The 24258-nt window shown below is 35.4% G+C and overlaps 3 non-coding genes across 3 annotated transcripts; all 3 read right to left on the bottom strand.

Annotated features, from left to right (window-relative positions):
• Positions 1 to 12465: 12465 nt before the first annotated feature.
• Positions 12466 to 12547, bottom strand: TRNAS-AGA (transfer RNA serine (anticodon AGA)). Its single transcript has one exon. It is a non-coding gene; the product is annotated as a tRNA-Ser (tRNA).
• A 477-nt stretch (positions 12548 to 13024) lies between these two features.
• On the bottom strand, positions 13025 to 13106 carry TRNAS-AGA (transfer RNA serine (anticodon AGA)). The gene has a single exon. It is a non-coding gene; the product is annotated as a tRNA-Ser (tRNA).
• Positions 13107 to 19228: 6122 nt separating this feature from the next.
• TRNAS-AGA (transfer RNA serine (anticodon AGA)) lies at positions 19229 to 19310 on the bottom strand. The gene has a single exon. It is a non-coding gene; the product is annotated as a tRNA-Ser (tRNA).
• Positions 19311 to 24258: the final 4948 nt, after the last annotated feature.

The following is a 24258-nucleotide window of genomic DNA, read 5'->3' as shown; positions in this document are numbered from 1 at the left end:
AGGAAAGATGAGACATATTAATAACAAACAAAGCAATTAATTTGGAAGTCAAAGAACAAAAATCAGCGTTATATTTTCAAATTTTCACAGGACTAGTTTCGATGGTTTTACCGAAACATCATCTTCAGCTGCAAAAGCGCAAATGAACGAGATAAGATATAATGAAAATTAGATTGTGAAAATTTGAAAATATAACGCTGATTTTTGTTGTTTGACTTCCAATTTAATGTTTGTTCGGCTAGTTATTGTATCTTAATTAAACAAAGCAATGTTGTTACTTATTAGCTTACAATATAATTTATTCAATATGGTGTTTTTGTAAAGAAAGAGTGTTGTTGTACATTTGGTAAAGTATAAATAAGCATTTCCTTTAATAATTATAAAAGTTATTAATTACTTAATAATTAATCATAAGTATATGAATAATTAAATATTTTTTCGGAGATATATTTCGCGGCGATATTTTTTCCCTAGGGATCCCTGCATACATTTTTGAAGCATTATGCTCTAAATAAATGTCTTGTTTGAACATAGCATTTATTGTTGACAAATCTCCAACCAAAGGAAATACCTTACTAGGGAGGATATTCAAACAAAAATTTTTATTAGAATACATATTTTCGTTATTTTAATACTACTAATAATATACAAACATTAGTTTAAGTTCAGTATAGTTGAGTGAATAAGATTGCTGGATGTTGGTAGTTTGTTGTTGGCAACCGAACAGTTTAGCTGCTTGTGGTCTTTATGATTTTCCCGATGCGTAACGTGAATTCAAGCCAATTTTATTTAGAAAATTGCCCACTAAGGTGTTCTCTTAAAGCAGATAACCCATGACTTCTTAAAAACTGTAAAATATAATCGATATTTTCCGTTATACGATAACACGAAGAAAATGACTTCCTATACGAAACATACGATCAGCGCTGTTATTGCCCGCAGTTTAATTAAATGCATCCATCTTATTCCTTACAATTAATTTTCCTTTTTCAAAGAAAGTTTGATTTCAGTAAAATGTACTATTTACAATGTGTCATTTTATTTTGCTCGTTTTTTATGAAAATATTCAACTTCAGATACATATTGCGCAAGTTCAAAAAGCCAACTAGTCTCCAAGCGGTAAGATAGCTGAGCACCGGTAAATTCTAGCTGCTGCATGGGAGGTTTAGGGGTTTTTCATAAGTACAATTGATTGTGAATTAACAGTTTGTTTCCCACAAAAAAAAATCTACCCTGAAGACTTCCTTTCCCTTAGACAAATAGGTCCTGTGTGCTTTATCATAATCCAAAATCTTAAGCGTAAAAATCTTTTATCATAGCCGATGACGACGATAAAATATTTTCTATCTGATGTGTCAAGTTAGCATAATTGTATATTTCTAACGAAAATTGTTTGGCTCATGCTACCCTGTAATGAAAAAAAGATTCAAATCGGTTTTTGGCTTAAACAGTATTTTCATTATTAATTATATCACGAATTTTATCAATAGTATTCTTAGTATTAATTGCAGGCATGTATTCAAGAATATAATATACACAAAGCTGTGTCTAATGATTACGGCTAATTTTTATATAAAATTTTATAGTTTAAAAATTTAGGTTCGTAGGTGAGCCATATTTGAAAGAGTACTTGTGTATTATAAGAAAAGAGAGAGAGAAATTTAAGAATAAAAAAATTTACCACGAAGTAATGTAAAAATGCAATAGAATACAAAGAGTACAATACTATTTCATGTTTTGTGGATATACTTGAAGACAGAAACATGTTTCAGCTGTATTCGTTCATCGGAGAAAATCTTTTCATATGAAGCTATTTTTTTCAAATTTTTCACTATACAAGTAATACAAAAGCAGTAATGGAATTTCTTTTCTTAATACCCAACCGAAGAGCTGAGGGGACGTACAATGATTAACATACAATGGGTGCCTTGAATTATTTTGCTTTACATGCAGTTTCCTTATATTTGTAAAACAAAAAAAAACTTTCACCCATTACAAGATTTCAAGAACTCACAGAGAGAGAGAGAGAAATATCTATAACAAATTTTATTGCTGAGTGACTGATTGCTTCGAGAACAATAAGTCTTCCAACTCAAGCTTCAAGCTATTCAAATACGAACGCTTCTCAGCAAAGCCATTTGGACCACATCTGCTTTGTTAAAGAAAACCTTTTGGGGGTAAAATCATCCACTTCATCGGGTTTTTCAAACGAAGCAGTCAGTGGTCCTGTTACTACCTGCTGACCTAGAGAAATTTCTCAGAAACTTTTGTTCGAAAAAAACGAGTTTTATATTTTTAAGAATTTCCATTCTGACAGCAAGATTTTGTTATTTTTCATATATAGATGAAAAGAAACTAATTCGTTTTTAATAAAGAAGAAAAAAATTAATAAGCTTATTTAAATTTTTTACACAGCACCGAGTAAGGAGACGAAATTTAATTTTCTTTATAAATATTTTTCTCAGACAATACTTTAGTGTTTTCAAATTACGAGAATAGCGCGTTAGTGCACGCATTTTCAAATCAGATTTATTTAATTAATATATATGGATATGCCGAACAAGCACACTTTCGCACACATACACTGTATAATAGTACATACATAAAAATGAAATAAAATTTGAAAACAAGCAATTTAAAAACTACTGTATTGAAAAATTATTGAAAATTTGTTTTTACCTCATTTTTTTTTCGTTATATACATTTACTTCAGTTTTTTAATATGCATTTACTTAATTTTATTTTCTTATATGCATTTATTTAATTTTATTTTGTTATATGCATCTGTTAGTCTTTTTGAAAAAATTTTTAGATTTTTTGAGTATGGCAAAGGAAACGAGATTTATCAGCCGAAAGCAGTGAATGTCTCCATGGACGACTTTCTAAGTAAAACGTACTCATGTTCATGTTACACATAGGGAAAATCACAAAATTCAACCAGTTCGTTTGTTTGGGTTCGAATATGAGTCGAAATAGCGATAATCAGATATCTTAGCCATGAGGCCATTGATTGGGTTTGACAGATTTGGAAACCTAATAAATAGTATTTAATAAATAGAATATTATTAAACGAATCGGATTTATATAAAGCAAATAAAATTCTTATATCGAACACAACTAAAACTCGATATAACTTACACTGATAAACTGATGTGTAATAACACTGATAAATTAAAATACTAAATGGAATATACATTAATTCTACATAGATAATTTTTTGTAATGTATTTCGCTTCGAATGTCTGGCAGTAAAATCCTAATTATATATACCCTTATTTTAAGGTTATCACATATCTGATGGTTTGACTTTTACCTCAAAACAGAAAGAATCCACAAAATTCAGTAAAATTAATAACTTTATTTCCCTGTTGAAAATTCGCTGAATCTTTTCAAATATAAAAGCACACGCGCCAAGCAGTTTGCTTTAAATAAATATATGCAGCAACGAGAAGATGCGCTTTTGACAGTAACTCGTTTCGAAAATTGAAAATTTTTCTAAATGTAAGAGATTTGTCGCTTAAATTAATTTTTCATTAAACAAAAAAAACAAAATAGAATCGCATATTATTAAAAGAATTTTATTGATAATTCAGATTCTGAAAACAAGAACATTGTTGTTATAAAAAACAAAGAAAAAATAAACAACATATTTCATTCAACGGGGGCCAACTTTGGCACATGAACTTATCAAAATAAAAATATTTGAAGCATGTTATGGATAAAGATTCATTTGATTATGGCAAAGTACTCGATGTTTATTTGCCTAAGGTGAAGGATGCCTTCGTTCGAGGACTGCCTAACAGAAATTGGCTTGCATACATGTTACACATATGGAAAACTAAGAATATCATCCTGGCAACCAGCCCGTTTGCCGGGATTCGAACCCCGGACAGAACCAACAGTTGTTCCGTTAGACTCCGCTCAGTCGCTGGTGGGCTGTCCGATAACGGAAAAGTTCAAAATTTCATATTAGAGGAAAAGTGGTAGCATAGTATAATTCGAAGTTATTGCCATTTCAGTAATGTGAAGAGAAATCGCTTCTCTTAACATACTGGTAGTTTGACTTGCATTCAAACCCCCGTGAACAAGCTGATTGCGTGGGCGTTTTTATGGTTTTAACTTTTTGTAGTGCGAGAATGTACAGAAAATCTGTAACGAAAGCATACCTCCCCTTAGACAGATCGCCTTCACGTGCTTAATAATCTAACAAGCCAAACCAAACTCAACACGAGCGAGGACTCGTAATCAAGGCACGTCATCATGAAAAGCTAACTAAAATTGGCTCATATTCACATTAAACATTGGCAGGAAAAATTCGCTAAAACTGCTATGCAGGCAATCCATTCGTCAGGATTTGAACCCGCTTCAAACTATTTAGTATTCAACGATTTTACCGCTACTTCGTTGGCGGCCTTTTGTAGTATCTATAAGAAAAGTAATCGCAAAGACACAATCATTGCGTACCGACGGATGAATTAAGTTCGGAATTTAAAGAATAACTTTCATCCGTGCTATTGCTGTTAGCATTGACATTTGGACAGATGTTAATTTATTTTAAATTCTTTTAATGTTATTAATTTATATCTTTAAATAATTGATCTTCTGACTGTAATTTTTTGTGCGGAGTTTATCTAACCCTTACGTACACTAATTGTTTTAATTAATTTACACTCCATTAATTTTAAGAGATTTTATATCGATAGATTTCTTTCCAAAAATGTTTCAAGGATTACATATTTTTTCTTTAGATTTCAAAACATTTTGGATTTAAAATCTTAATAATAAAATTTTTAAAACAAATATTTCTAGAAATTCCTTCGGCGTATTCATTTATTCCATTTAGTTGAAGTTTCGAGTAGAATATCTTCCTTTCAACATTCATATAATTTTTATATGTCAGTTCGCCATTTCTACGGAGCATAGACACACACATACGAGTACAAAACTCAGGCATGCTGAAAGCACAGTTTTAACATTTAAGAATGTAAAAAGAAGAATATACCATTATAATAACGCGCATTTGAAATACGAAGGCAAACAAGAAAGCTGGTTGCAACATTTTATATTTTTTCCTGACGAATCAGAAATTGTAATCATTTTTCAATACAAAAATAAAATATTTGATTCTATAACATATAGGCATAAAGGCGTCCTCCGTTACAATACTTATTTTTTCTTTTTTCTACTAAAATTCGGCAATGTACTATAAAACATCGGATCTTGTTTGACTTTCATTTGTATAAAGTACCACAAGGCAAACAGTTGTAAAACGATTTATCTTCTTTCGCAAACTATTAGTCGGCACACAGATAATACATATCTGCTGTCTGACAAAGATACTTCCCTCTAAGGACTTTTTCCTAAAGTGCTCTTTTCAAAGAGACTTCACACCCTATTAAGACCTTTGTGTCAACTGACAGCCGCCTGCAGAAAGGTAGGGGAAGGAAGAGCAGATCGCTTCATCTAAACACGTCTTAAGCAATCTTCGCGAAATTCGGGCTTCGTGTATACACGTCTTAAGCATTTTCGTGCGATTTGAAATTCGTGTAAAGACGTCTTAAGCATTTTTAAAGAAATTCCAAAAACGTTTAAACACGTCTTAAGCAGTTAAAGGGTTAATATATGGACATGAGTGTATTTATGGGTTATTGCTACACAACGCGATTTACTAAGTAAGCAATTCATTTGATTTACATTTGCTAATCCTTTTACACCATTTATTATAACAATAGAATTAGTAGCAAAGGCCCGTTTTAATTCTTCAGCAATAAAATTTAGAATTTAAAATGTTTATCTTTATGTCTTTGATATTGGCTAATTCATCTTGTTGTATTAATAATAGAAAGCTTAGCTAAGGAGATTCACGCCTTAACTGCACTCTGTACTTTCGAACCACTACAGAAAATAGAATGAGTTACCGATTTGCTTAATGCACCAGCAATAACTGCAGCTGCTTCATCAATAACTGTAAATGAAAGCAACCGTGCGGCAATCAACTGCGAGAGAAAATGAATATCAATACAATAGACTGAAAATTCGAAGAATACATCTAGTTGAATAGCAAACTTCTTAACGAAAAATGGATCAAGAAAGAAAACTTAGGAGAATCACCGCTCTGTTTACTCTCCAGTCATAAAAGAAATTAGAATGAGTTACCGATTCGCTTAATGCACCTAGCAGTAATGCAGCTGTTTAAGGGAAAATGTAAATGAAATCAACTGCGCAGTTTTGAGAGAAAATAAGTATGAATACAACAGATGAAAACCTGAAGAATACTTCTGGCTCAACTGCAAACGTCTTAACGAAAAATGCATCATTAATAAAAAAAAAAACTTAGAAAAGAAGCATTCCACCTTATCTGCTGTCTTTGCTGTCCAGTCATCACAGAAAATGAGATGCCGATTCGCTTGACTCACCTAGCAATAGTTGTAGCTATTTCGTAAAATCAATAAATGAAATCAACAATTTATAAATCAGTTACAAGTACGGTTATTTTGTTCCAACTCCTATTATTCTAATGGTGATTCTTAACATGAAATTTTATCTTTCACCTTCACAGAAAACCGTTTTTCCGCTTTTAATTTTATATATGTTATTCATGGAAATATAAAATAATCAGTATAGTACTTTTAACTTATTATTTAGCTTCACATTTACGTTAGGAATATTATTCAAACAGAGCTTAGCATTATAAAAAATAGGTCGAATTTTGAAAGAAAATACTAAACAGCTTGCTGTTTTTTTCCTAAAGAATAACAGGTGCTTCTTGCTGCTGACTGCAGCCTCTTTTTTTTTCCTTTCTTTCCACTAAATTTTAAGTAGTTGTCAGAACGGATCTAGTTAAGCTTCTACGAGAGCTTCATTGAATACAGAGCGTGAAAGGGAAACGATAAAGGCGGCCGAAATCGATGAAAAGTATATCGATTATTTCGCTCATGACTGATGGTTCGAGAAATAACTTTTGCGAAATTTCTCGAAAGACTGAATTCGACTACTTTCAGTTTTTAAAGCAAGTTTTCCATTGTATCGCAAGAATTAATTTTTAAAACTGTTGAAGTTATTATAGTGTAAATGTTCATTTCTATAATTAGAAGAAATCTTTAATACATTAACTGAAGTAACATGTAATATTTAAACAGTCGAATTAGTAATACTTCTTTAGCATACACTTATAGTCAATACTTTACGTTAACACTTTTGACATTAAAAAAAGGAATCTGAACTCCCTATGGACCTATATATAGGTCCATCTATAAGTGTCCTCACTCCATCTTTATATTCATAACCACTAGTCTCAGGTATATGCTTTTGATTATAAAAATGTTTGAAATAGAGCACATATTCATGTTTCGATATTTTAAAATTTAAAAAAATCTGATGTGAACACGACATGGTTTATTAAATTTAATACAAATTTTGTGTTGGATTTCATTTAAGCTTATTTCCTCGAATTTCGTTAGGGATATATTTCTCATTCAGTTAACTGAATTCTCACTTCGCAGCAAGGCACAAATACATAAAAACTCATATGTCTTCATTAAAAATTTAAAGATACAAAAAACATAAAACACCAAATACAACTTTAAGTTTTATTTTTTAATTTTCACAAATAAAATTAGACTTTCTGCACAAAAACAAGCAGTTCCTCTAGCGGACAAGAAGGCAGATTTTTCGGTAAACAAAACTGAAAGTTTACTTTTGGTCCTATTCGGCAAAACAAACACTGAACGTGTAGAAACTGACCTAATTCACTATTCTGAAGTTTCAAATGTAAACAAATGGTAGCTACGTTAGGCTTAGACAACACTTAAATTGTTCATAATTCTACAAATATTGCATGCAGTTTAGCTAAAGGCATATAAACCTTCCCAGAAACATAAGAACAACATAATTTAATCATTTTTAAAGCAAAAAAATGCACAATTTACTAACATATGAGGGAAAAAGACTGAGCTCATCGAGCCGAGTGAAAGCGTGGGTGCATATATATATATATATATATATATATATCAAGCAAGGTAGTAATTACAATTTTGAAAAACTAATTTTGGTCTAGAAAACATCTTGCGCAATATGCTGCAAAATAAGTAAAATATAAAAAAATGTAGTAAGCTCGCCTAAAAGTTACCAAGAGCTGCTGCTCCAAAAAGTTCAACACGTTATAAAAAATTAATGCATATGAAAATCAAACCACTAAACATGTAAAACATTAAAAAAACAGAATCAGATAAAAAAAGTAAGCGGAAAATGGTAAATTAGCCCAATTCGACTTCCAAACTGGCTTTTCAAGGGAAATTTAATTTATTTGAACGTCGAATCAAGCTAACCCCATTACGCGTTTCGCCGAAACAGACAATTGAAACTTTTTCGCTACAAAAATTTTTTTAATTTAGACAAAGTGTCTTGGAAATTTTAATAGTCTCAATTCTCTGTTCCAATTTCCCGACGCGTCCGCACAAAATGACACATTAAGGTGTTAAAATATGTTAAACTATACCTAAACATCTTAAATCTAGACTAAAATCAAAATTAAAATCAAAAATATAATCAATATAAAAACGAAAATAAGTAGTGGTCAGCTATTAGTCCTAGGACTAATAGCTGACCGCTATTTATCAAAGTAGAGTACCAAAGAACTCATTCTGAATTAAGCATTTTCGCTAATACAAATTTTGAGTGAAAAGCAATTAATGTAGTAAAATTGATAAAATACTTGAATAAATGTCCCCCCACACCTTCGCTTTTATGCATGTTAATTCAAAACTATTTGTATAAAAATTAAACATTGGTATTCTTAATCGGAATTATGAAAGAGAGCTCAAAGTAATTGAAATAAACATTAAAAAATTAAGAAACATAATGCTATCTTTGCAAAAACAAATCAAATAATAAAAAAATAATAAAAATTTAAATTAATAGATATATATAATAAGAAAAAAGGAACGTACATGAAGATATAAAAGGCCAGAAAATGCATTAATTAACTTACATTCTTTCTAGTGGGATGTGTGTAAAGTGTTTTCTTCCGTGTCTTACTCAGAAGGGGGGGAGTGTCCGAAATTCCTTATCGGCAGCGGGGGCTTTGAATTATTTCAGGCGGCGAAACTTGTGAGAAGTAATTTATGGAACATGGAAGGGACTAGGAATGCTTGAGTGACGTTTATACATATGTTACGGTGAAACACCGAAATTTGGAGAATGTCGACTTTCACCGGCGAATGTCAACATTCACATAGTCTCTTGGTGTATGTCCGAAATATTTTCCAAATACTCTTATTTCTGACTTACACCAGTCAATGTCGACATTCATCATGTACTAATGGTGAATGTTGAACATATAACAATATTATATTTTCTTCTCCGTAATTCAGTCGCGAATAAACGCACTTGAGACTTGAAATAAGAACTTAAGAACATGAGAACCTAAACACACAATACATTCAAAATGAGAAAGGAAAATAATAGAAGTTAAAAACTTAATGATACAGTACGTTCTAAATGAGAAAATAAAATAACAGTAACAAAAAACTTACTAAAGTATGTGATTCAAATTTTATTTATTGCAACAACTTAAACTATTATGACACTTTATGGTCTCTCTTTTCGACTTTCACCAGAGCATATCTGTGATTGTCGACATACACCGGTGAGGGTCCGAATATACAAGAATGTAGTGAAATATTCGGTCTCTCACAGACGTACGTATTTGGTGAATGTTGATATTCTCCGGTGAAAGTCGGCATTCTCCAATTTCGGTCTTTCACGGTAACATATGTTATACTTTTGGCTGCAGCCGTTTTCAAACAAAAAGGGAGGCGCACAACTGTATGTTATAGCAGTCCTATATACAAAGTTTCAACCTTCTACTCGTCTTTGAGTTATGCGAGATACATACATACGTGTGTACAGACATCACGAAAAAAAAAAAAAAAACCTCTCTGAATCTATTTTAAATTCGTTTTGTGGAAAAGAGTCCTTTATTCTGTCCTTACGTACAGATGTCACGCAGAAACATCCTTAAATTGCATTCGATAGCGGTCAAAATGGAGATTTTCGTTGAAATATGATACCCGAAATTTTTCGTGATTACAATACTTTCTTTACTTCGTGCAAGGAAGTAAAACTGAATTTTGTAAAAATTACAAAATTTTACTATTTATCATTTTCTCCGATACCTATACTGATATTGAGACATATTTTATACTCATGCGGTGAAAATTGACAGAAGAGTGTTTCACTCTCTGTCTGTCTGGAGGCAAAATGTTTCACTCTCATGCGGTGAAAATTGACAGAAATATTTAATTTTAAAGTTTTTCATTATATTCAGAGGTCGTATACAAACTCAAGAGCAAAATGCTTGCATTTGTAAATAATCAAAAGTAAAGTATCAGCTTATAAAAAGGTTTCTGATATTTCTGATATTAACAGATGAGCACTTTTATGCAGTTTGTCGGAAAACGTTGTTCATTAATATAACTTTCTTTTTCAAAAAGGTAGCCTTGTAGAATCATCAGGTTTATCGAAGCAAAAATATAAAAAATGATCCTTTGGCGGGATTCCAACTCCAAAACTTCCAACTTTCGGAAGTGCTTTAGTTATATTATGAAGTTATACAATGAAGGCACACAGTAAGGACGAAGAAAACACCTTAAAATTTTATTCGCAGAATCTTATAGGATTCCTGTTCTAAAGAGATCTCTGGCAGATTTCAGTATTTGCATCTCTTAACATTAACCGTAGGAATTTTAAAAAGAAAATTGTTTCTAGCTTAAAGAATATTTTAGTATAATTATTTGATAATGATTTCAGGTCACTAGTTTATTTGATTGCGGCAAACCCTTGAAAGCTGTCTGCCTAAGAGTAGGAATGCCTTCGTGGAGAACGTTTCTAAGGAAAACTGGCTCGTACAACATCTCGCTGCCCCTCAATCGTCAAATTTTGCATTGTGAACGTCAAAATGTCGTCACACGCACTGCCGTATCAATTTTATGGAACGCACAACTGTCTGCTTCCCTCCGGCGTCAATTGCGGGCGCTTGCGCATGCGCATAACTATGCCGGATACTGGATGCGCGTTCTTATATGTCTCACTAAGTTATGCCAAAGCGGCATATTCAAATTTCAACCGGTTTCGATATTGCAACGTTTCGTACCTTTTCATTTGAAAACCCCTTTTATATATATATATATATGTGTGTGTGTGCACATATGCGTTTGGTTCTGGCTATTGCAATAAAATGCAAGGGGCAAAACTAGATGTTATAGTAGCTCTATATTTTCAGCATTCTACAACTAATCGTTTTTGATTTCTGTGAGATACATACATACCTACGTACAGACGTCATGATAAAATCCCATTGGAATTCACTTTAATTTGCAATCCATTTTCGAAAAAGCAGTCCTTTATTCTGTCCGTGCGTACAGATGCCACGCACCAAAAACAAATCGTGCAAATGGATTAGGGAACGGTAAAAATGGATATTTCCGTTGAAATAGGATATCCGAATTTTTCCGCAATTATAGCACTTCCTTTACTTTTTAAGGAAGTAAAAAGAGTCCTTTATTCTGTCCGTAATTACAGACGTCACTCAAAAATATCGTTCAGATGGATTGAGGAATGGTCAAAATAGATATTTCCGCTGAAATACGGAACCCGAATTTTTTCCTTATTACAGTACTTCCTTTACTTAGGAGCTAAATTTGCTTACATAACTATAAAAAATCAATATTATAACTCAAATTCTGCATAGGCTCAGTCCACTTGCACTGAGTAAAACTACCTGCACTTCACTGGAAAAATCATATAACGGTGATGGAACGAGACGGCTTCGGACCTAATGCGACTTATAGGCGCCAAACAGGATTAATGCCGCCCCAACTTGTTCAGTCGACAATGTTGCGACCCCAGAGGACAAAGGCAGTACCAGTACGGTCCCTGCCGAGCCTTACTTTGTCCCGAGCCCTTCTGTGAAGTCTGTCATTATGCCCCCGTAGTTGAGACCGCCTAGGTACAGATCCTAACCAGTACTTCTCAGGCGTTGAGACAATCCCCGAGGGGGAGCCGTCGTACAGAAAAACTCTGTATGCGACAGATGCCGAGTTTGTGGATCACTTAGCTGTATTTTTTTATCACCAGGATACTGTTCCTTTAGTTTGTCTTCTGCCATTAGAAATTTTTAACAATATACATCTTTTACTTCTTACAAGAAAGTAAAAATTACTATTCATTTTTTACTGTGAGCTTTACATCCAGAATACATCCTAGTACTGTAACTAAAATGGTAGAAAATAACGCGCCCTAGAACAAATCTTGTCGATACTAATGCGACAAGAATCAGTCTAAGTTGTATAAATTTCCAGGACTAATTTCCAAGGGTTGTATCGAATAAAATACAAATAGCGCTTTCCATGTATGAAAACATCGCTTATCGCAAGTAAAGAAAGGAAAAAGAGAAAAAAAACTCACCGTAGTCGGCAGGACTCGAACCTGCGCGGGAATATCCCAATGGATTTCTAGTCCATCGCCTTAACCACTCGGCCACGACTACCCGTGCTCATAAGCGCTTTATTACGTAACTGTGTTGTTTCACAGCTGAGTAAAACTACCAGCATTCCACTGAAGAACCTCGTTGAGAAGAACTATGTAAGTGACACATGCCGAGTTTGTAGATCACTTAGCCGTATATCTACGTTACTAGAGTACTCATCCTTTATTTTGTCTTCCTCATCTGCTATTAGAAATAAAAAACAGCACCTTTGCTTGGTACAAGGAAGCAAAAATGATTATTCAGTTTTTAATATAAGAATCCCAGTATGTTAACTAAACTACCGCAAAATAACATGTCGTAGACAAAAAACGTTGTGGCTACTAATGCCACAAGAATCAGTATTAGTTGCATACATTTGCAGGAATAATACCGAAGAGTTGAATTCAAGAAAATGAAAACATATAGCTTCCATTTATGAAAATATCACCTGTCGAATAAGTAAGGAAAGGAAAGGAAACAAAAAACAACAACTCTCACCTTAGTCGGCAGGACTCGAACCTGAGCGGGAATACCCCAATGGACTTCTAGTCCATCGCCTTAACCACTCGGCCACGACTACTCTTGCTGGTATAAGCATTATTACACAGCTGTGTTGTTACACTTAGTACTAGGTACGTATCTGTAACATTGTAAAATACGGCTTGTTATAGTGAACGAAGAACTACTGTTTTCTGAATCATCCGTTCATGTAAACACTACTAAAGGAGGTTTCTTCTCAATCTGTTTCTGAGACTTTTCAGTCAAAGTATATGTCAGTGGCAAAGCTAGAGAGAGGTGTAGGGGCTTTTCAGCCCCTGGTGTCTTATTTTAAGGGACGACACTTTTCATGTAAAGTTACATAAGGTTTTACCTTCCTACTGATCCCAGTTTGTATATGTTGAGTCGGTCCGAGGTTCGAATCCCGCGAACGGGCTGGCTGCATGGGCGTTTTCTTGGTTTTCCCCATGTGTAACGTGTATACGAGCCAGTTTCCCTTAGAAAGTCCTCCACGAAAGGCATCCCTCCATTTAGGCAAATAGCCCTCGAGGCTTTGCCATAATCACACACGCACACTTGTATATGTTGAGAGGAAGGTAGTCAAGAGTAAAACCTGCTTATTTAGTCCCAGATTATGTATCTGAATCTCCCAGTTTAATTCTTGTGGATAAGGCCTCATCGCAGAAACCAACCTATCCAGTAAACGAACAGCCACCTGAACAAACTGCTCCTGCGAAAGCAAATTATCAAACTCGTTCAGGACGTCGTGTCCACTTTCCCAAGCGATTTGTGCAAGACGAAGTTTTTCCCTCTCTTTTTCTCAAATTCCCCCCCCCCAGGAAAGGAGATGGTGTGGGGTTACGTTCTACAACTATCCGCAACTATCCGAGTACAGAAAACTTTCCGCAACTATCCAAGCAAGGTTGTTACCTACCGAAACATATACAGTCAAGTTCCTTATGCTCTGATTCCATGTAACTGGTTTCAGTTTAAAGCAGTTTACAAGGAAAATAATTTTGAAAGTTTCGAGAAATAAACACTTCATAAATTGCAAAATTAGTTCTAAATGTACAGAGGCGGTAAGATGGTGATATAACAACACACAAGTATGCCATATAATTTTAACGTGAGATCATAAGCACAGATACTTTGAACGAATCCTTTATTGCCCATTACATTTTAGTTTCGTATATCTTTCTTATCTTAATACCGTTGCATTTCCAATTTCTCCCAATTTCTTCGGCGCTTCGAGTTCTCCTTCTAGCGCATGCGCGATAAGAAAATCATCTCTGCGCGACTGCAAAAGAGAACTTTTGCCTCCTGTTTTTACAAGTTCGTGTATGCACTTTACTCATCGCTGAGATTCCTGTTATTTTATCACTATGTACGTTCATTAAAAAGAATTTATTTTTCTAAATGGGTGTAATAATCAGACCCCAATTATACGGCCTGAAGAGAAAAAATTGCTTTTTTGTCATCCTTGGATTAACATGGGATAGTCAAAGTTGTAAAAACTTTAAAAAAAATGCTCTTTGTATTAGTCGTAAAGGCAAAAAACTGCATAGATAAGAATTTAAAAAAAAAAAAAAAAACTTTTTTTTTTAATTTCTGATACATTTTTGTGTCAAAAATAGAAACTTTACGACTGAGACTCGAACTCATGACCAGAGTTCCTTCTCGTATCAAATTGAAAAAAAAAAAAAAAGAAATCTTTTTTATGTAGCGGTGTCCAGGCGTGGAAATGGTAAAATTTTTCTGAACACTTTTTCCCTTATATTGAACTTCATATGGATGTAGTCTATGTTGTTCAAAGGAATCTTAGTGAAATTCCCTGTCTTTTCGGACAGCGGCTAATCTTTATTAAAGTGACGGCAAGCCTTTCATGAGGGATAATCTTATGCAGTGATGCTATGAAAGAAACGGTGAGTTATAGCTGGTCATCACTGATGTTGTGAGCGACTCATGGGCAACTCTTCTCACATGAACTTATAAGAGCTCATCATTTGAAGATACTGAGTAAGTTCTGCCGTTGTTTAAAAGTTAATCCATTACTTGGAAAAACCTTTCTAACGCAAATTTCCTCCGATTTACTGCTTATTAGATTTATTAACATGCAACTCAACAAGAAACTTTTCTGGCTCGCGTTGTCCTCCTCCCAGAAGTATTCCATACAACTGCAAAACCTTCTTTTAACTGGTTCAGCTCCTTCCTCAGCAAATCGAAAACAGAAATGCCAACCTCTTCAGAGTTGTAACTTTTTGTGGCTATATATACACGAAATAAATCGTTGAAAGCAGCTTTTGCCCAAAGTTGCAGATAAAAAAAATTCCTTTCAAGCAATGACTGAGACAAACCCATTTTTTTCGAAAATGATAACTGCTACGTTTCGTGTTTATGTATCTGATTATGCCACTACCTCGTTCCCCTCCCAAATCCAGCTTTGGTGTCGTTCCATTGAAACAAATGATGGCAATATACTAAATTTCTTTTTTAAAAACATTTCTTATTATAGCAAAGACGTGAGGAGTCGTTATAATGAGCATCAATTGTATAAAATTTCAGTTTTATTATGTGTTGACAAGGGCAGCAAACTTTTGGACTGTCCAGAGTAATGAAAGTTCTGACAATTCGCTGTATCAAAAAATTCAAACTGCGTTAATGACAGGAAATTAAAATATCCTCAAAAGTGCCATTTTTCCTTTCAATACATGATTCTGAGGAAGTGATTTTTTGATCTTGTGTTTTATTTGCGTCACAGAAAACCTTCCGCAACTAGCCGAGCAAAGTTGTTATATACCGAAACATATACAGTCAATTTTCTTATGCTCTGATTAAATGTACAGTGGATGGACAAAAATATGGAAACACCTTGTGAAATGCATGTTTGAAAAGAAAGATTGATTTTAATGAAATATGTAGGTTGCGCTGGCGTTTTTGACTACTGACGCCACCTATACAACTTCGTAAATGTGCTAAACAGTTCAGTTGTTGTCGGAGTACTGTTATGTGAGGTTGTCATTGCATTATGTCAGAGTTAACAGACTTTGAACGTGGGCAAATTGTTGAAGCACGTATGGTAGGTGCTTCCGTAAGCAAGGTAGCCGAGGTGTTTAGTGTTTCAAGAGGTACTGTATCCAAGATTTATTCCGCATATTTGAAAAGCGGAAAAACATCATCTGCTAAATCACAGCGCGGACGAAAGTGTGTCCTGAGAGATCGTGACAGACGATTATTAAGGGCAATTGTGACGAAAAATAAGAAGACCACAGCTGCAAACGTTACTGCTGAAATGAATGTTGTGTTACCGAACCCTGTGAGTACCAAAACAATTAGAAGGGAGCTTCATAAACAGGGAATTGCTGGCCGTGCTGCAATTGAGAAGCCACTCATCAGTGATGCTAATGCCCGTAACAGGAAAAGGTGGTGTTTAAGTCATAAATCCTAGACTATAGAGCAGTGGAAGCGAGTAATATGGTCTGACGAGTCTTCTTTCACATTGTTTCCCACTTCTGGCCGAGTTTACGTCTGGAGAACGCCATCTCAAGCCTATAATACAGACTGCTTGTTGCCAAGAGTGAAACATGGCGGAGGTTCTGTTATGGTTTGGGCAGCCATATCGTGGTTCTCTGCTAGCACCATGATAACTGTGTCAGGGCACATGACTGTCAAGACTTATGTGAACATTTTGGCCGATCAAGTTCATCCCATGGTAGAAACTTTTTTCCCCGATGGTGATGGTGTCTTCCAAGACGACAAAGCCCCTGTTCAAACAGCTCACATTGTCCAGGACTGGTTATCTGAGCACGAGGATGAGTTGTCCCATCTCCTCTGGCCACCACAGTCACCAGACCTGAATATTATCTAACCTTTGTGGTGTACATTGGAACGGAAAGTGTGTTCTCGTTATCCACCGCCAACATCGTTATCTGAACTTGCCACCGTTTTGCAGGAAGAATGGTATAATATTCCCTTGGCAAACATACAGGAACTGTATTTATCCATTCCGAGAAGACTGCAAGCTATTTTGGATGCCAACGGGTTTCCTACACCATATTAAGCAAAGAAACATGTTTTCTTAAAGGTGTTTCCATATTTTTGTCCAACCCCTGTAACTGGTTTCAGTTTAGAGCAGTTTCACAAGGAAAATAATTTTGAAAGTTTAAAGAAATAAACACTTCATAAATTGCAAAATTAGTTCTAAATGTACAGGGGAGGTAAGATGGTGAAATAGCAACACACAAGTATTCCATATAATTTTAACTGGAGATCATGAGCACAGATACTTTGAACGAATCCTTTATTGCCCATTACATTTTAGTTTCTTATATCTTTCTTATCTTAATACCGTTGCATCACTTCTTCATATCTCTGTCTCCTCCTGATGAAGATAAAATACGGTAATCTTTACGTACGAAAGATAAAGAAATGTGTAGCTATAAAAGGGCATTAACGGCGATAGTTTTAATTGCTCCAGTGGTAAATCAGAAAGCTTGGCTGTGCAATCTTTCGAGTGAATTGATCACTTGATTAGGTGCTGCCACGAGAGGCTCGCAACGGTAAGTAACAAGAGGTAGAATACAGGAGCTCTATGTCAAATCAAAAGTGGTTCTAGAACAACCCCAATTAGATCCAACAATTCTCTTCACTAAGTTTAGCGTTTTAGTAGCACGTTCTAAAATCACTTCAAGATGCTCCTTCCAAGTCCGTTTTCTGTCAGAAACGACACCCAAGCATTGAAAGCTGTTGGTTTTCTGTACCGGTGAACCCTGATATAAAATTGCTGATTTCAAAGGCTGATGAGTAAGTGAAGAAGTTTGATACACAATCTTCTCTAAATCATCGTATATTCGAGCGTATAACGGGCACACGTGTAAAACGCGTGCCTATAATTTCAAACTCCATATTTTAATTCTAGGGTATATTTGCCATATAAGGCGCATTCTTTTCTTTAAAAAGAAACCCGAAAAATACATGTTCGAAGCTCTTATCTTTTAAAATCATTCATTCAAAGATTTTTCTCAGAATTTCACATAATATACTGAATTAACAAGCCATAAGGGATGTGGGGGGAATGCTTGAGGGAGTAAATAAATCTGCAAAAAGGGTGGGTTGTATTCAGTGCAAGTGTGCACAAGAATATTATTATAGTGTTTCGAGAAACGGGGGACATAACTTGGGGTAAGAATGCACTTCCGGCGTGAATGTATTTGCGGAATTAGGACTAAGATGTTTTCTCTCAATGAATGAAAGCACAATAATTAATATGATTTATATAAAGGAAACTATCTGATAATGAAAAGTTTTTAAGTCCATTACAAGTGTCATTTCTATTAAATAAACGGCATTTAGGTACACGTAGACATCTAATTTTTATATCTTTTCTTTTCCTAATTGTTAAATGTATCATTTTTATATACGGTGTATAAATCGCATCCGGAAATTTTGATCTTACGTTTTGCATTAAAAGTGATCGTTATACCACAGGAATATAGGGTAAGTTCCATATAATTACTATAGAGCTAGTCTTCTAAAATCTTTAGGCCTGATTTAGAATTAACTCTAATTGTTCCTTTGATTGGCGTTTGGGAGTCTCAGTCCAAAAGACCCAATCGTCAGCGTATAGTAAACTTTTAATAACAGTCTTTTTCAATATCACTTAGACTATTTATGCAAATAATAACAGAAGGAAGGGTTTAATAGAAAGGACAACATGCTGAAAAACTTCCTTACTGGGACTAATATTTGTTAGTAGATCAAAACGACTGCACAAATAGCGTCTCTAGAATGGTAGAGCAAGATATTATTTCCGTAGTTGAAATCAGACACCCAAAACTTCTTCCTAATTGCAACCTTCTTAAATCTAATACGCACGAAAACGCGGTAAATAATATTGGGATAAGCAAATCAAAAAAAGAAGGGAGTTGAATTTTTTTCTCTACAGTCGAAAACAACGAATTCAAAATTACAGTTTGTTTTCAGTGTAAGCATTACATACAGAATAAATCCTAGTATGCTAACTAAAATACCAGAAAATAACATGTCGTGCAAACAAATGCTGTGGCTACTGATGCAGCAAAAATCAGTATAAGTTGCATAAATTTGCAGGAGTAATTTCGAAGAGTTGAATAAAATAAAAACATATAGCTTCCATTTATTAATAATATCAGCTATCTGCCAATAAGTAAAGAAAGAAAAAAAAACCATCGTAGTCGGCAGGACTCGAACCTGCGCGGGAATATCCCAATGGATTTCTAGTCCATCGCCTTAACCACTCGGCCACGACTGCCATTGCTAATACGCGCTTTATTACACAACTGTGTTCTTACACTTGGTACTAGGTACGTATCTATAACATTCTAGATCGCAGCTTGCTATAGAAAGGAGGAACTGCTATTTTCTGTATCATCCGTTGATGTAAGAGTTTCTAAACGAGGTTTTTTTCTCAATGTCTTTCTGATCTTGTGAACTTCGATCTTCGGCTAGCATCGACTTCTAAGAGTCTTGACTAGTAAATCATACAGGTACCCAAGGCCAATCACGGCCTCTCTGAAATTTGCCATCTTTTCAGATAGCGGCTAATCTTTATTAAAGTGATGTGGTGTAGTGGCGGAAACTGCTAAGCAAACCCTGGGTTGTGAGACAGGGTTGAAATGAGCTTCTAACTCAAGTTTTAACAATAACATGAATTTTAATAAAATGAAAGCCTTAACAGTTGCATATCTTGACAGTATGGGAGTTAGATATATTTAGTCCCGTAATTTCAGAATTTTGTTACAGGAAAAATGCTCTAACGCATTATGCTCGAGCAATGCTCATTCTTAGCAGGCCAACATGCCCATAGCTCTAAACAGGAAAGTCTTTCTCCCTTCTAAGGAAATCACCTTATATATCTCCGTGTGTTTACTTGCGCTGAACTTCCGGCGGGCGAATCATTCTTTCACTCATACATAACAAAGTGTCCATCTCCTGACCCTGATGAAAAGACTTCTTTTACCTCTTTGTCCACTGGATTGATCCTCGAGGCTGCAAGCGGAATCATTAACAAAGGCACAGGATTGCAATGGTTATATGAAAACTGTTGCACTCTGAAATCACTCATCCTAGACAAAGAACCTTTATGCCACCTTATCACAGCTATAACAGTCCCTTCGCGTAGGTAATGTTATGCAGCTGTGCTATAAAAATTCTCTGATACTAACATCGACCATTTTCATACCAATAAAGTAATTTGTAAAGCTAGGCAAATAGTATTTTATAGAAGGTAATGACTGCTTTGGTGGCAGAATTTTGGCAAATCGTTTCACATGACCTCTTCATTTCAAAATACTGGATATGTTTTGCTATTTCTTGTTATTCATCATTCGTTAATTCATTATACGGTCATATTATTAATCCTGTTAATTCATTCTTCGGAAAACTCTTGTAATGTAAATCTCCTCGCGATTTCGACTTGAACCCTTATCACACCTATTAGCGTGAAACTCATTTATATGTCATTTTTCCTGGTATTATTCATCATTCTTTTCACAGTTGAAAAGATTTCTTCGAATTGTGCTTTCCCTCTGTAACCTTGGATATATTACATTAATTGCAATACAAGTAGAAGTATGAAAGAGGCTATTTCATATTGAACAAGGGTTCAAATCTGGGGAGTAGATGGAACGGAAGTTGCTAGGAGAGGTAACTATCATTTAAATTTACCGGTTCCACAGTCTCTTTCCGACCGTACTACCGGGTCTGTCACCCTAAATGCCTCCGTATCAGGCGGGAGGTGGTCTAACAGACTAAAGTGCCCAAGGAAGAGCTTAATAATGTAACGATACACCGCCGCCTCTTCCCACACTTACGGGCGACGGATCAGAAATGCCCTCGTTCCTCACGGCTGAACGGGTCAACAAGGGTCACCACTCCCCGCGAACCGAGACCACCATGAGGTGTGGTCCTATAATCTTGGCCGCTCTACCGGCCGGTTGCGCTCCTGCCAGTACTACCGGGCAGTCCACTAAGCAGAAGGTTTGACATGGAATACTAAAGTCGTAGTGGACTAGCCACCACCTTACCGCTACCAATACCGTGGCTCGCAAGCGACGCCACCTGCCCAGTGGCCTATAGCCTTTTTCCCCTTTGGTCCAACCGTACAAACAGTCTTCCCTCAGGGATTCTGGAACCACCAAGTTCAAAAATGATATACCCCAGTGGCCGAGACTGCATAGGTACAGATCCTAGCCAGTAGCTTCGCAGAGTTCTCTACGTCGACCCCCGGGGGGGCTAGGAGAGGTAAAATGGTCAACGATGTCTACAGAGCAGACTGGTTTGCTGATTGAAAACTTTTCATTCCTGTTCACATAAAGGCATATTTTAACCAGGCAATTGTTTGTTCTTAGTGCTCTAAGTGTTTTGCTAAAGGCTCAAAACAAACAATACATCAAATGACACTTGAAAATATTTTCTTCGGGAAAGGTTTAAAGCTATGGGCTACATATTCAACATCAGCAACTGAAATAAAAGTATTGTCTTTCTCGTTTTATATTAGACGCGATACAGCCTGAGTTCTTGTGATTTTCAAAATGAAATTATAAGGTATTTTCTTTGTCCTTTCTGCACGCCATTATGGTGTAATGGTAACACACTCGGCACATATTCCAGCGGTCTAGGTTCGAGTCCCGGCAAGGACATTACACATTTTTCATCCACTCTTGCTTTGAAATAACCTAATATCTCTACAGCGACGGCCGAACTAAAAATAAAGGTGGTGGCTAATGATTCTTCAACACCTGGACAGAGTCGTAGCTAGGGTTTTCAGCCCCCGGAGACAGCTGAAGATTTTTCGCCTCCCTTCTGTGCACCAAGAAAGAAAACATTTCATTCTAAAATTTCGTAACTTTAATTTGGCGCCCCCTAAATTCTGTGCCCGGTGACAGAAGTCTATCCCTTGCCCCAACCTAGCTACGCCAGTGTCCCTGGATTTGGTGATTGGGTCCCCTAATCCTCGGTCGTCCTTTGAAATGGGAAGTATATAAGGTATTGTATCCCTCCTTTCTGCATGCTTTTGTGGTGTAACGTAGCGCACACTCGACGCTTATTCGAGAAGTCCAGGTTCGAGTTCCGAGGAGGGCATTGCATATTTTTTCTATCTGTGCTTTAAAAAGAACCTAATGATTCTACAGTGGTGTCCGAACTGAAAGGTGGTGAATAGTGATTTTTCATCACCAGGATTTAGGGACTGGGTTCCCCTAATCGCAGTCGCCCTTTAAAAGGGGGAGTATATAAGGTATTATCTCCTTTCTTACGTGCCTTTGTGGTGTAACGGCAGCACACTCGGCACGTATTCGAGAGTTCCAAGTTCGTGTCTCAGTGAAAGCATTGCTCATTTTTCATATTTCCTGCTTCAAAAATACCTAATGTCTCGACATGATACTTTTTTTTTAAAATAGATTATTTACTTAAACAAACTAACAGCAGGATGTATAACAGTGGTTCTTAGCCTTTTTGTGCGATTTATCCCTTTCACTGTTGCTAGACGAACATTCCCACCTTTCCTTTCCCAAACTCGAAAAATATATGTACATTTATTTAAATTTAGATTACTTTTATTGTGTTTTATCAATTATAAACAAGCGTAGAAAATGTTGATAAATATAAAAACTCAAAGCATTTTTTTGGCATTAATAAACTTACAAACTTGAGAAATAAATAAATGGATAACCGTATTCCCTCTGAAGCTATGAAATTGACCAAGTTATGGAATTCCCCTGACATACAACGACTGCTTAATTTAATGAGATCAATACTACAGTAAGTAGCATTAAAATTATGTAGCTAAAATTAGCCCAATATGCATAACAATTAGTGCATTTGTAGAAACATTAGGTTATTTCGAAGCAGAAAAGGTGAAAAATGAGCAATACCCTCGCCGGGCCTTGAACCACGGGCCTCTCGAATTTGCGTCGAGTGTGCTGGCCATTAAACTACGAAGGCATGCTGAAATGGCGGGACAAATACCTGCACGGATATATTAGAAAGACCAACTAAACTTCCTTGGTCTCATATTAAGCGAACAACTTTGACAAATCTGCTACAAAATTGGCAAAGTAGATGGACAGAGGCAGAGGTAGGACGAAGGACATTTCGCTTACTTCCAAAAGTTAACATGGAAATAAAGACCCACTGTGCTAGCCTAACACAGTTCCTGACAGGTCATGGACCATTCCCAATATACCTGAACAGATTCAGACTTAGGGATACTCCTTTCTGCGAATGCGGAGAGGAAGGCGACACGGACCATTATTACTTCCATTGTGTCCATTCAAGAACGTGGCACTTGAAGAAACCAGCGGACTTTGCCTGGGCAATGTGGACGTCTAACACACTCAAAAACAGAATAGCCCTTTATAAAATAGAGAAAATATCAAGACACTGCCTAAGCAGAAACAACCGTGAATAATATTGTTTCAAATGTTCAGAACTTAAGGGGACTCGTACACCTTAAAACCCATAACATGTTCGAATAGGTGACTGTTGCAAGAATTGGGATAACTTATTTATTTTAAAAGCAATTACTATCAACTTTTTACAGCTGACTACATAATACAGCTGCTTTCTGAAATAGTCATCAGAAAGTTTGTGTTGCCACAAATATTTTTATAATTTAATCCGCTTTGTGACAACATTTTTCGTCATGTTTCAAACTTGCGCGCACAGTTTAAAACATTCTGTTTCATAATTTAATTCCATATCTAATATATAGCTTTTATAACATCTGGAAACTACTGTGAACCTAACATTCTAAAAATTTCATGTTAAATTTTTATTTTATTTCGAGTTGAGTTTATAAAATGCATTTTATTAACAAAATTTGTAATGTTTCCGTCCATAAAATTTTTCAGTATTAAAATATTCACCAGATTGTTGGTTCATTTAGAAAAGAGTGCCCATATAAAGAATTCCATCCAATTTCAAGTATGTACCATTAACCATTTTTAAAATATCATGCGCGCAAGGTGGAAACATGGCGAAATATTTTGTCACAAAGAGGATTAAATTACAAAAATATTTGTGGCAACATAAACTTTCTGGTTACTAGTTTCCAAAGCAGCTATAATATGTAGTCAGCTGTAAAACGTTGGAAGTAATTGCTTTTAAAATAAATAAAATATCCCAATTCTTGCAACAGTCACATTTTCGAAGATCATGAGGGGTTTAAGGTGTATGAGTCCCCTTAAAGCAGATAACCA

Source organism: Stegodyphus dumicola, chromosome 11, assembly GCF_044657685.1.
Source record: "Stegodyphus dumicola isolate Sdum_Otavi_A_Nest chromosome 11, ASM4465768v1".
Taxonomy (NCBI): Eukaryota; Metazoa; Arthropoda; class Arachnida; order Araneae; family Eresidae; genus Stegodyphus; species Stegodyphus dumicola.
This window is presented reverse-complemented; position numbering and strand designations above follow the sequence as displayed.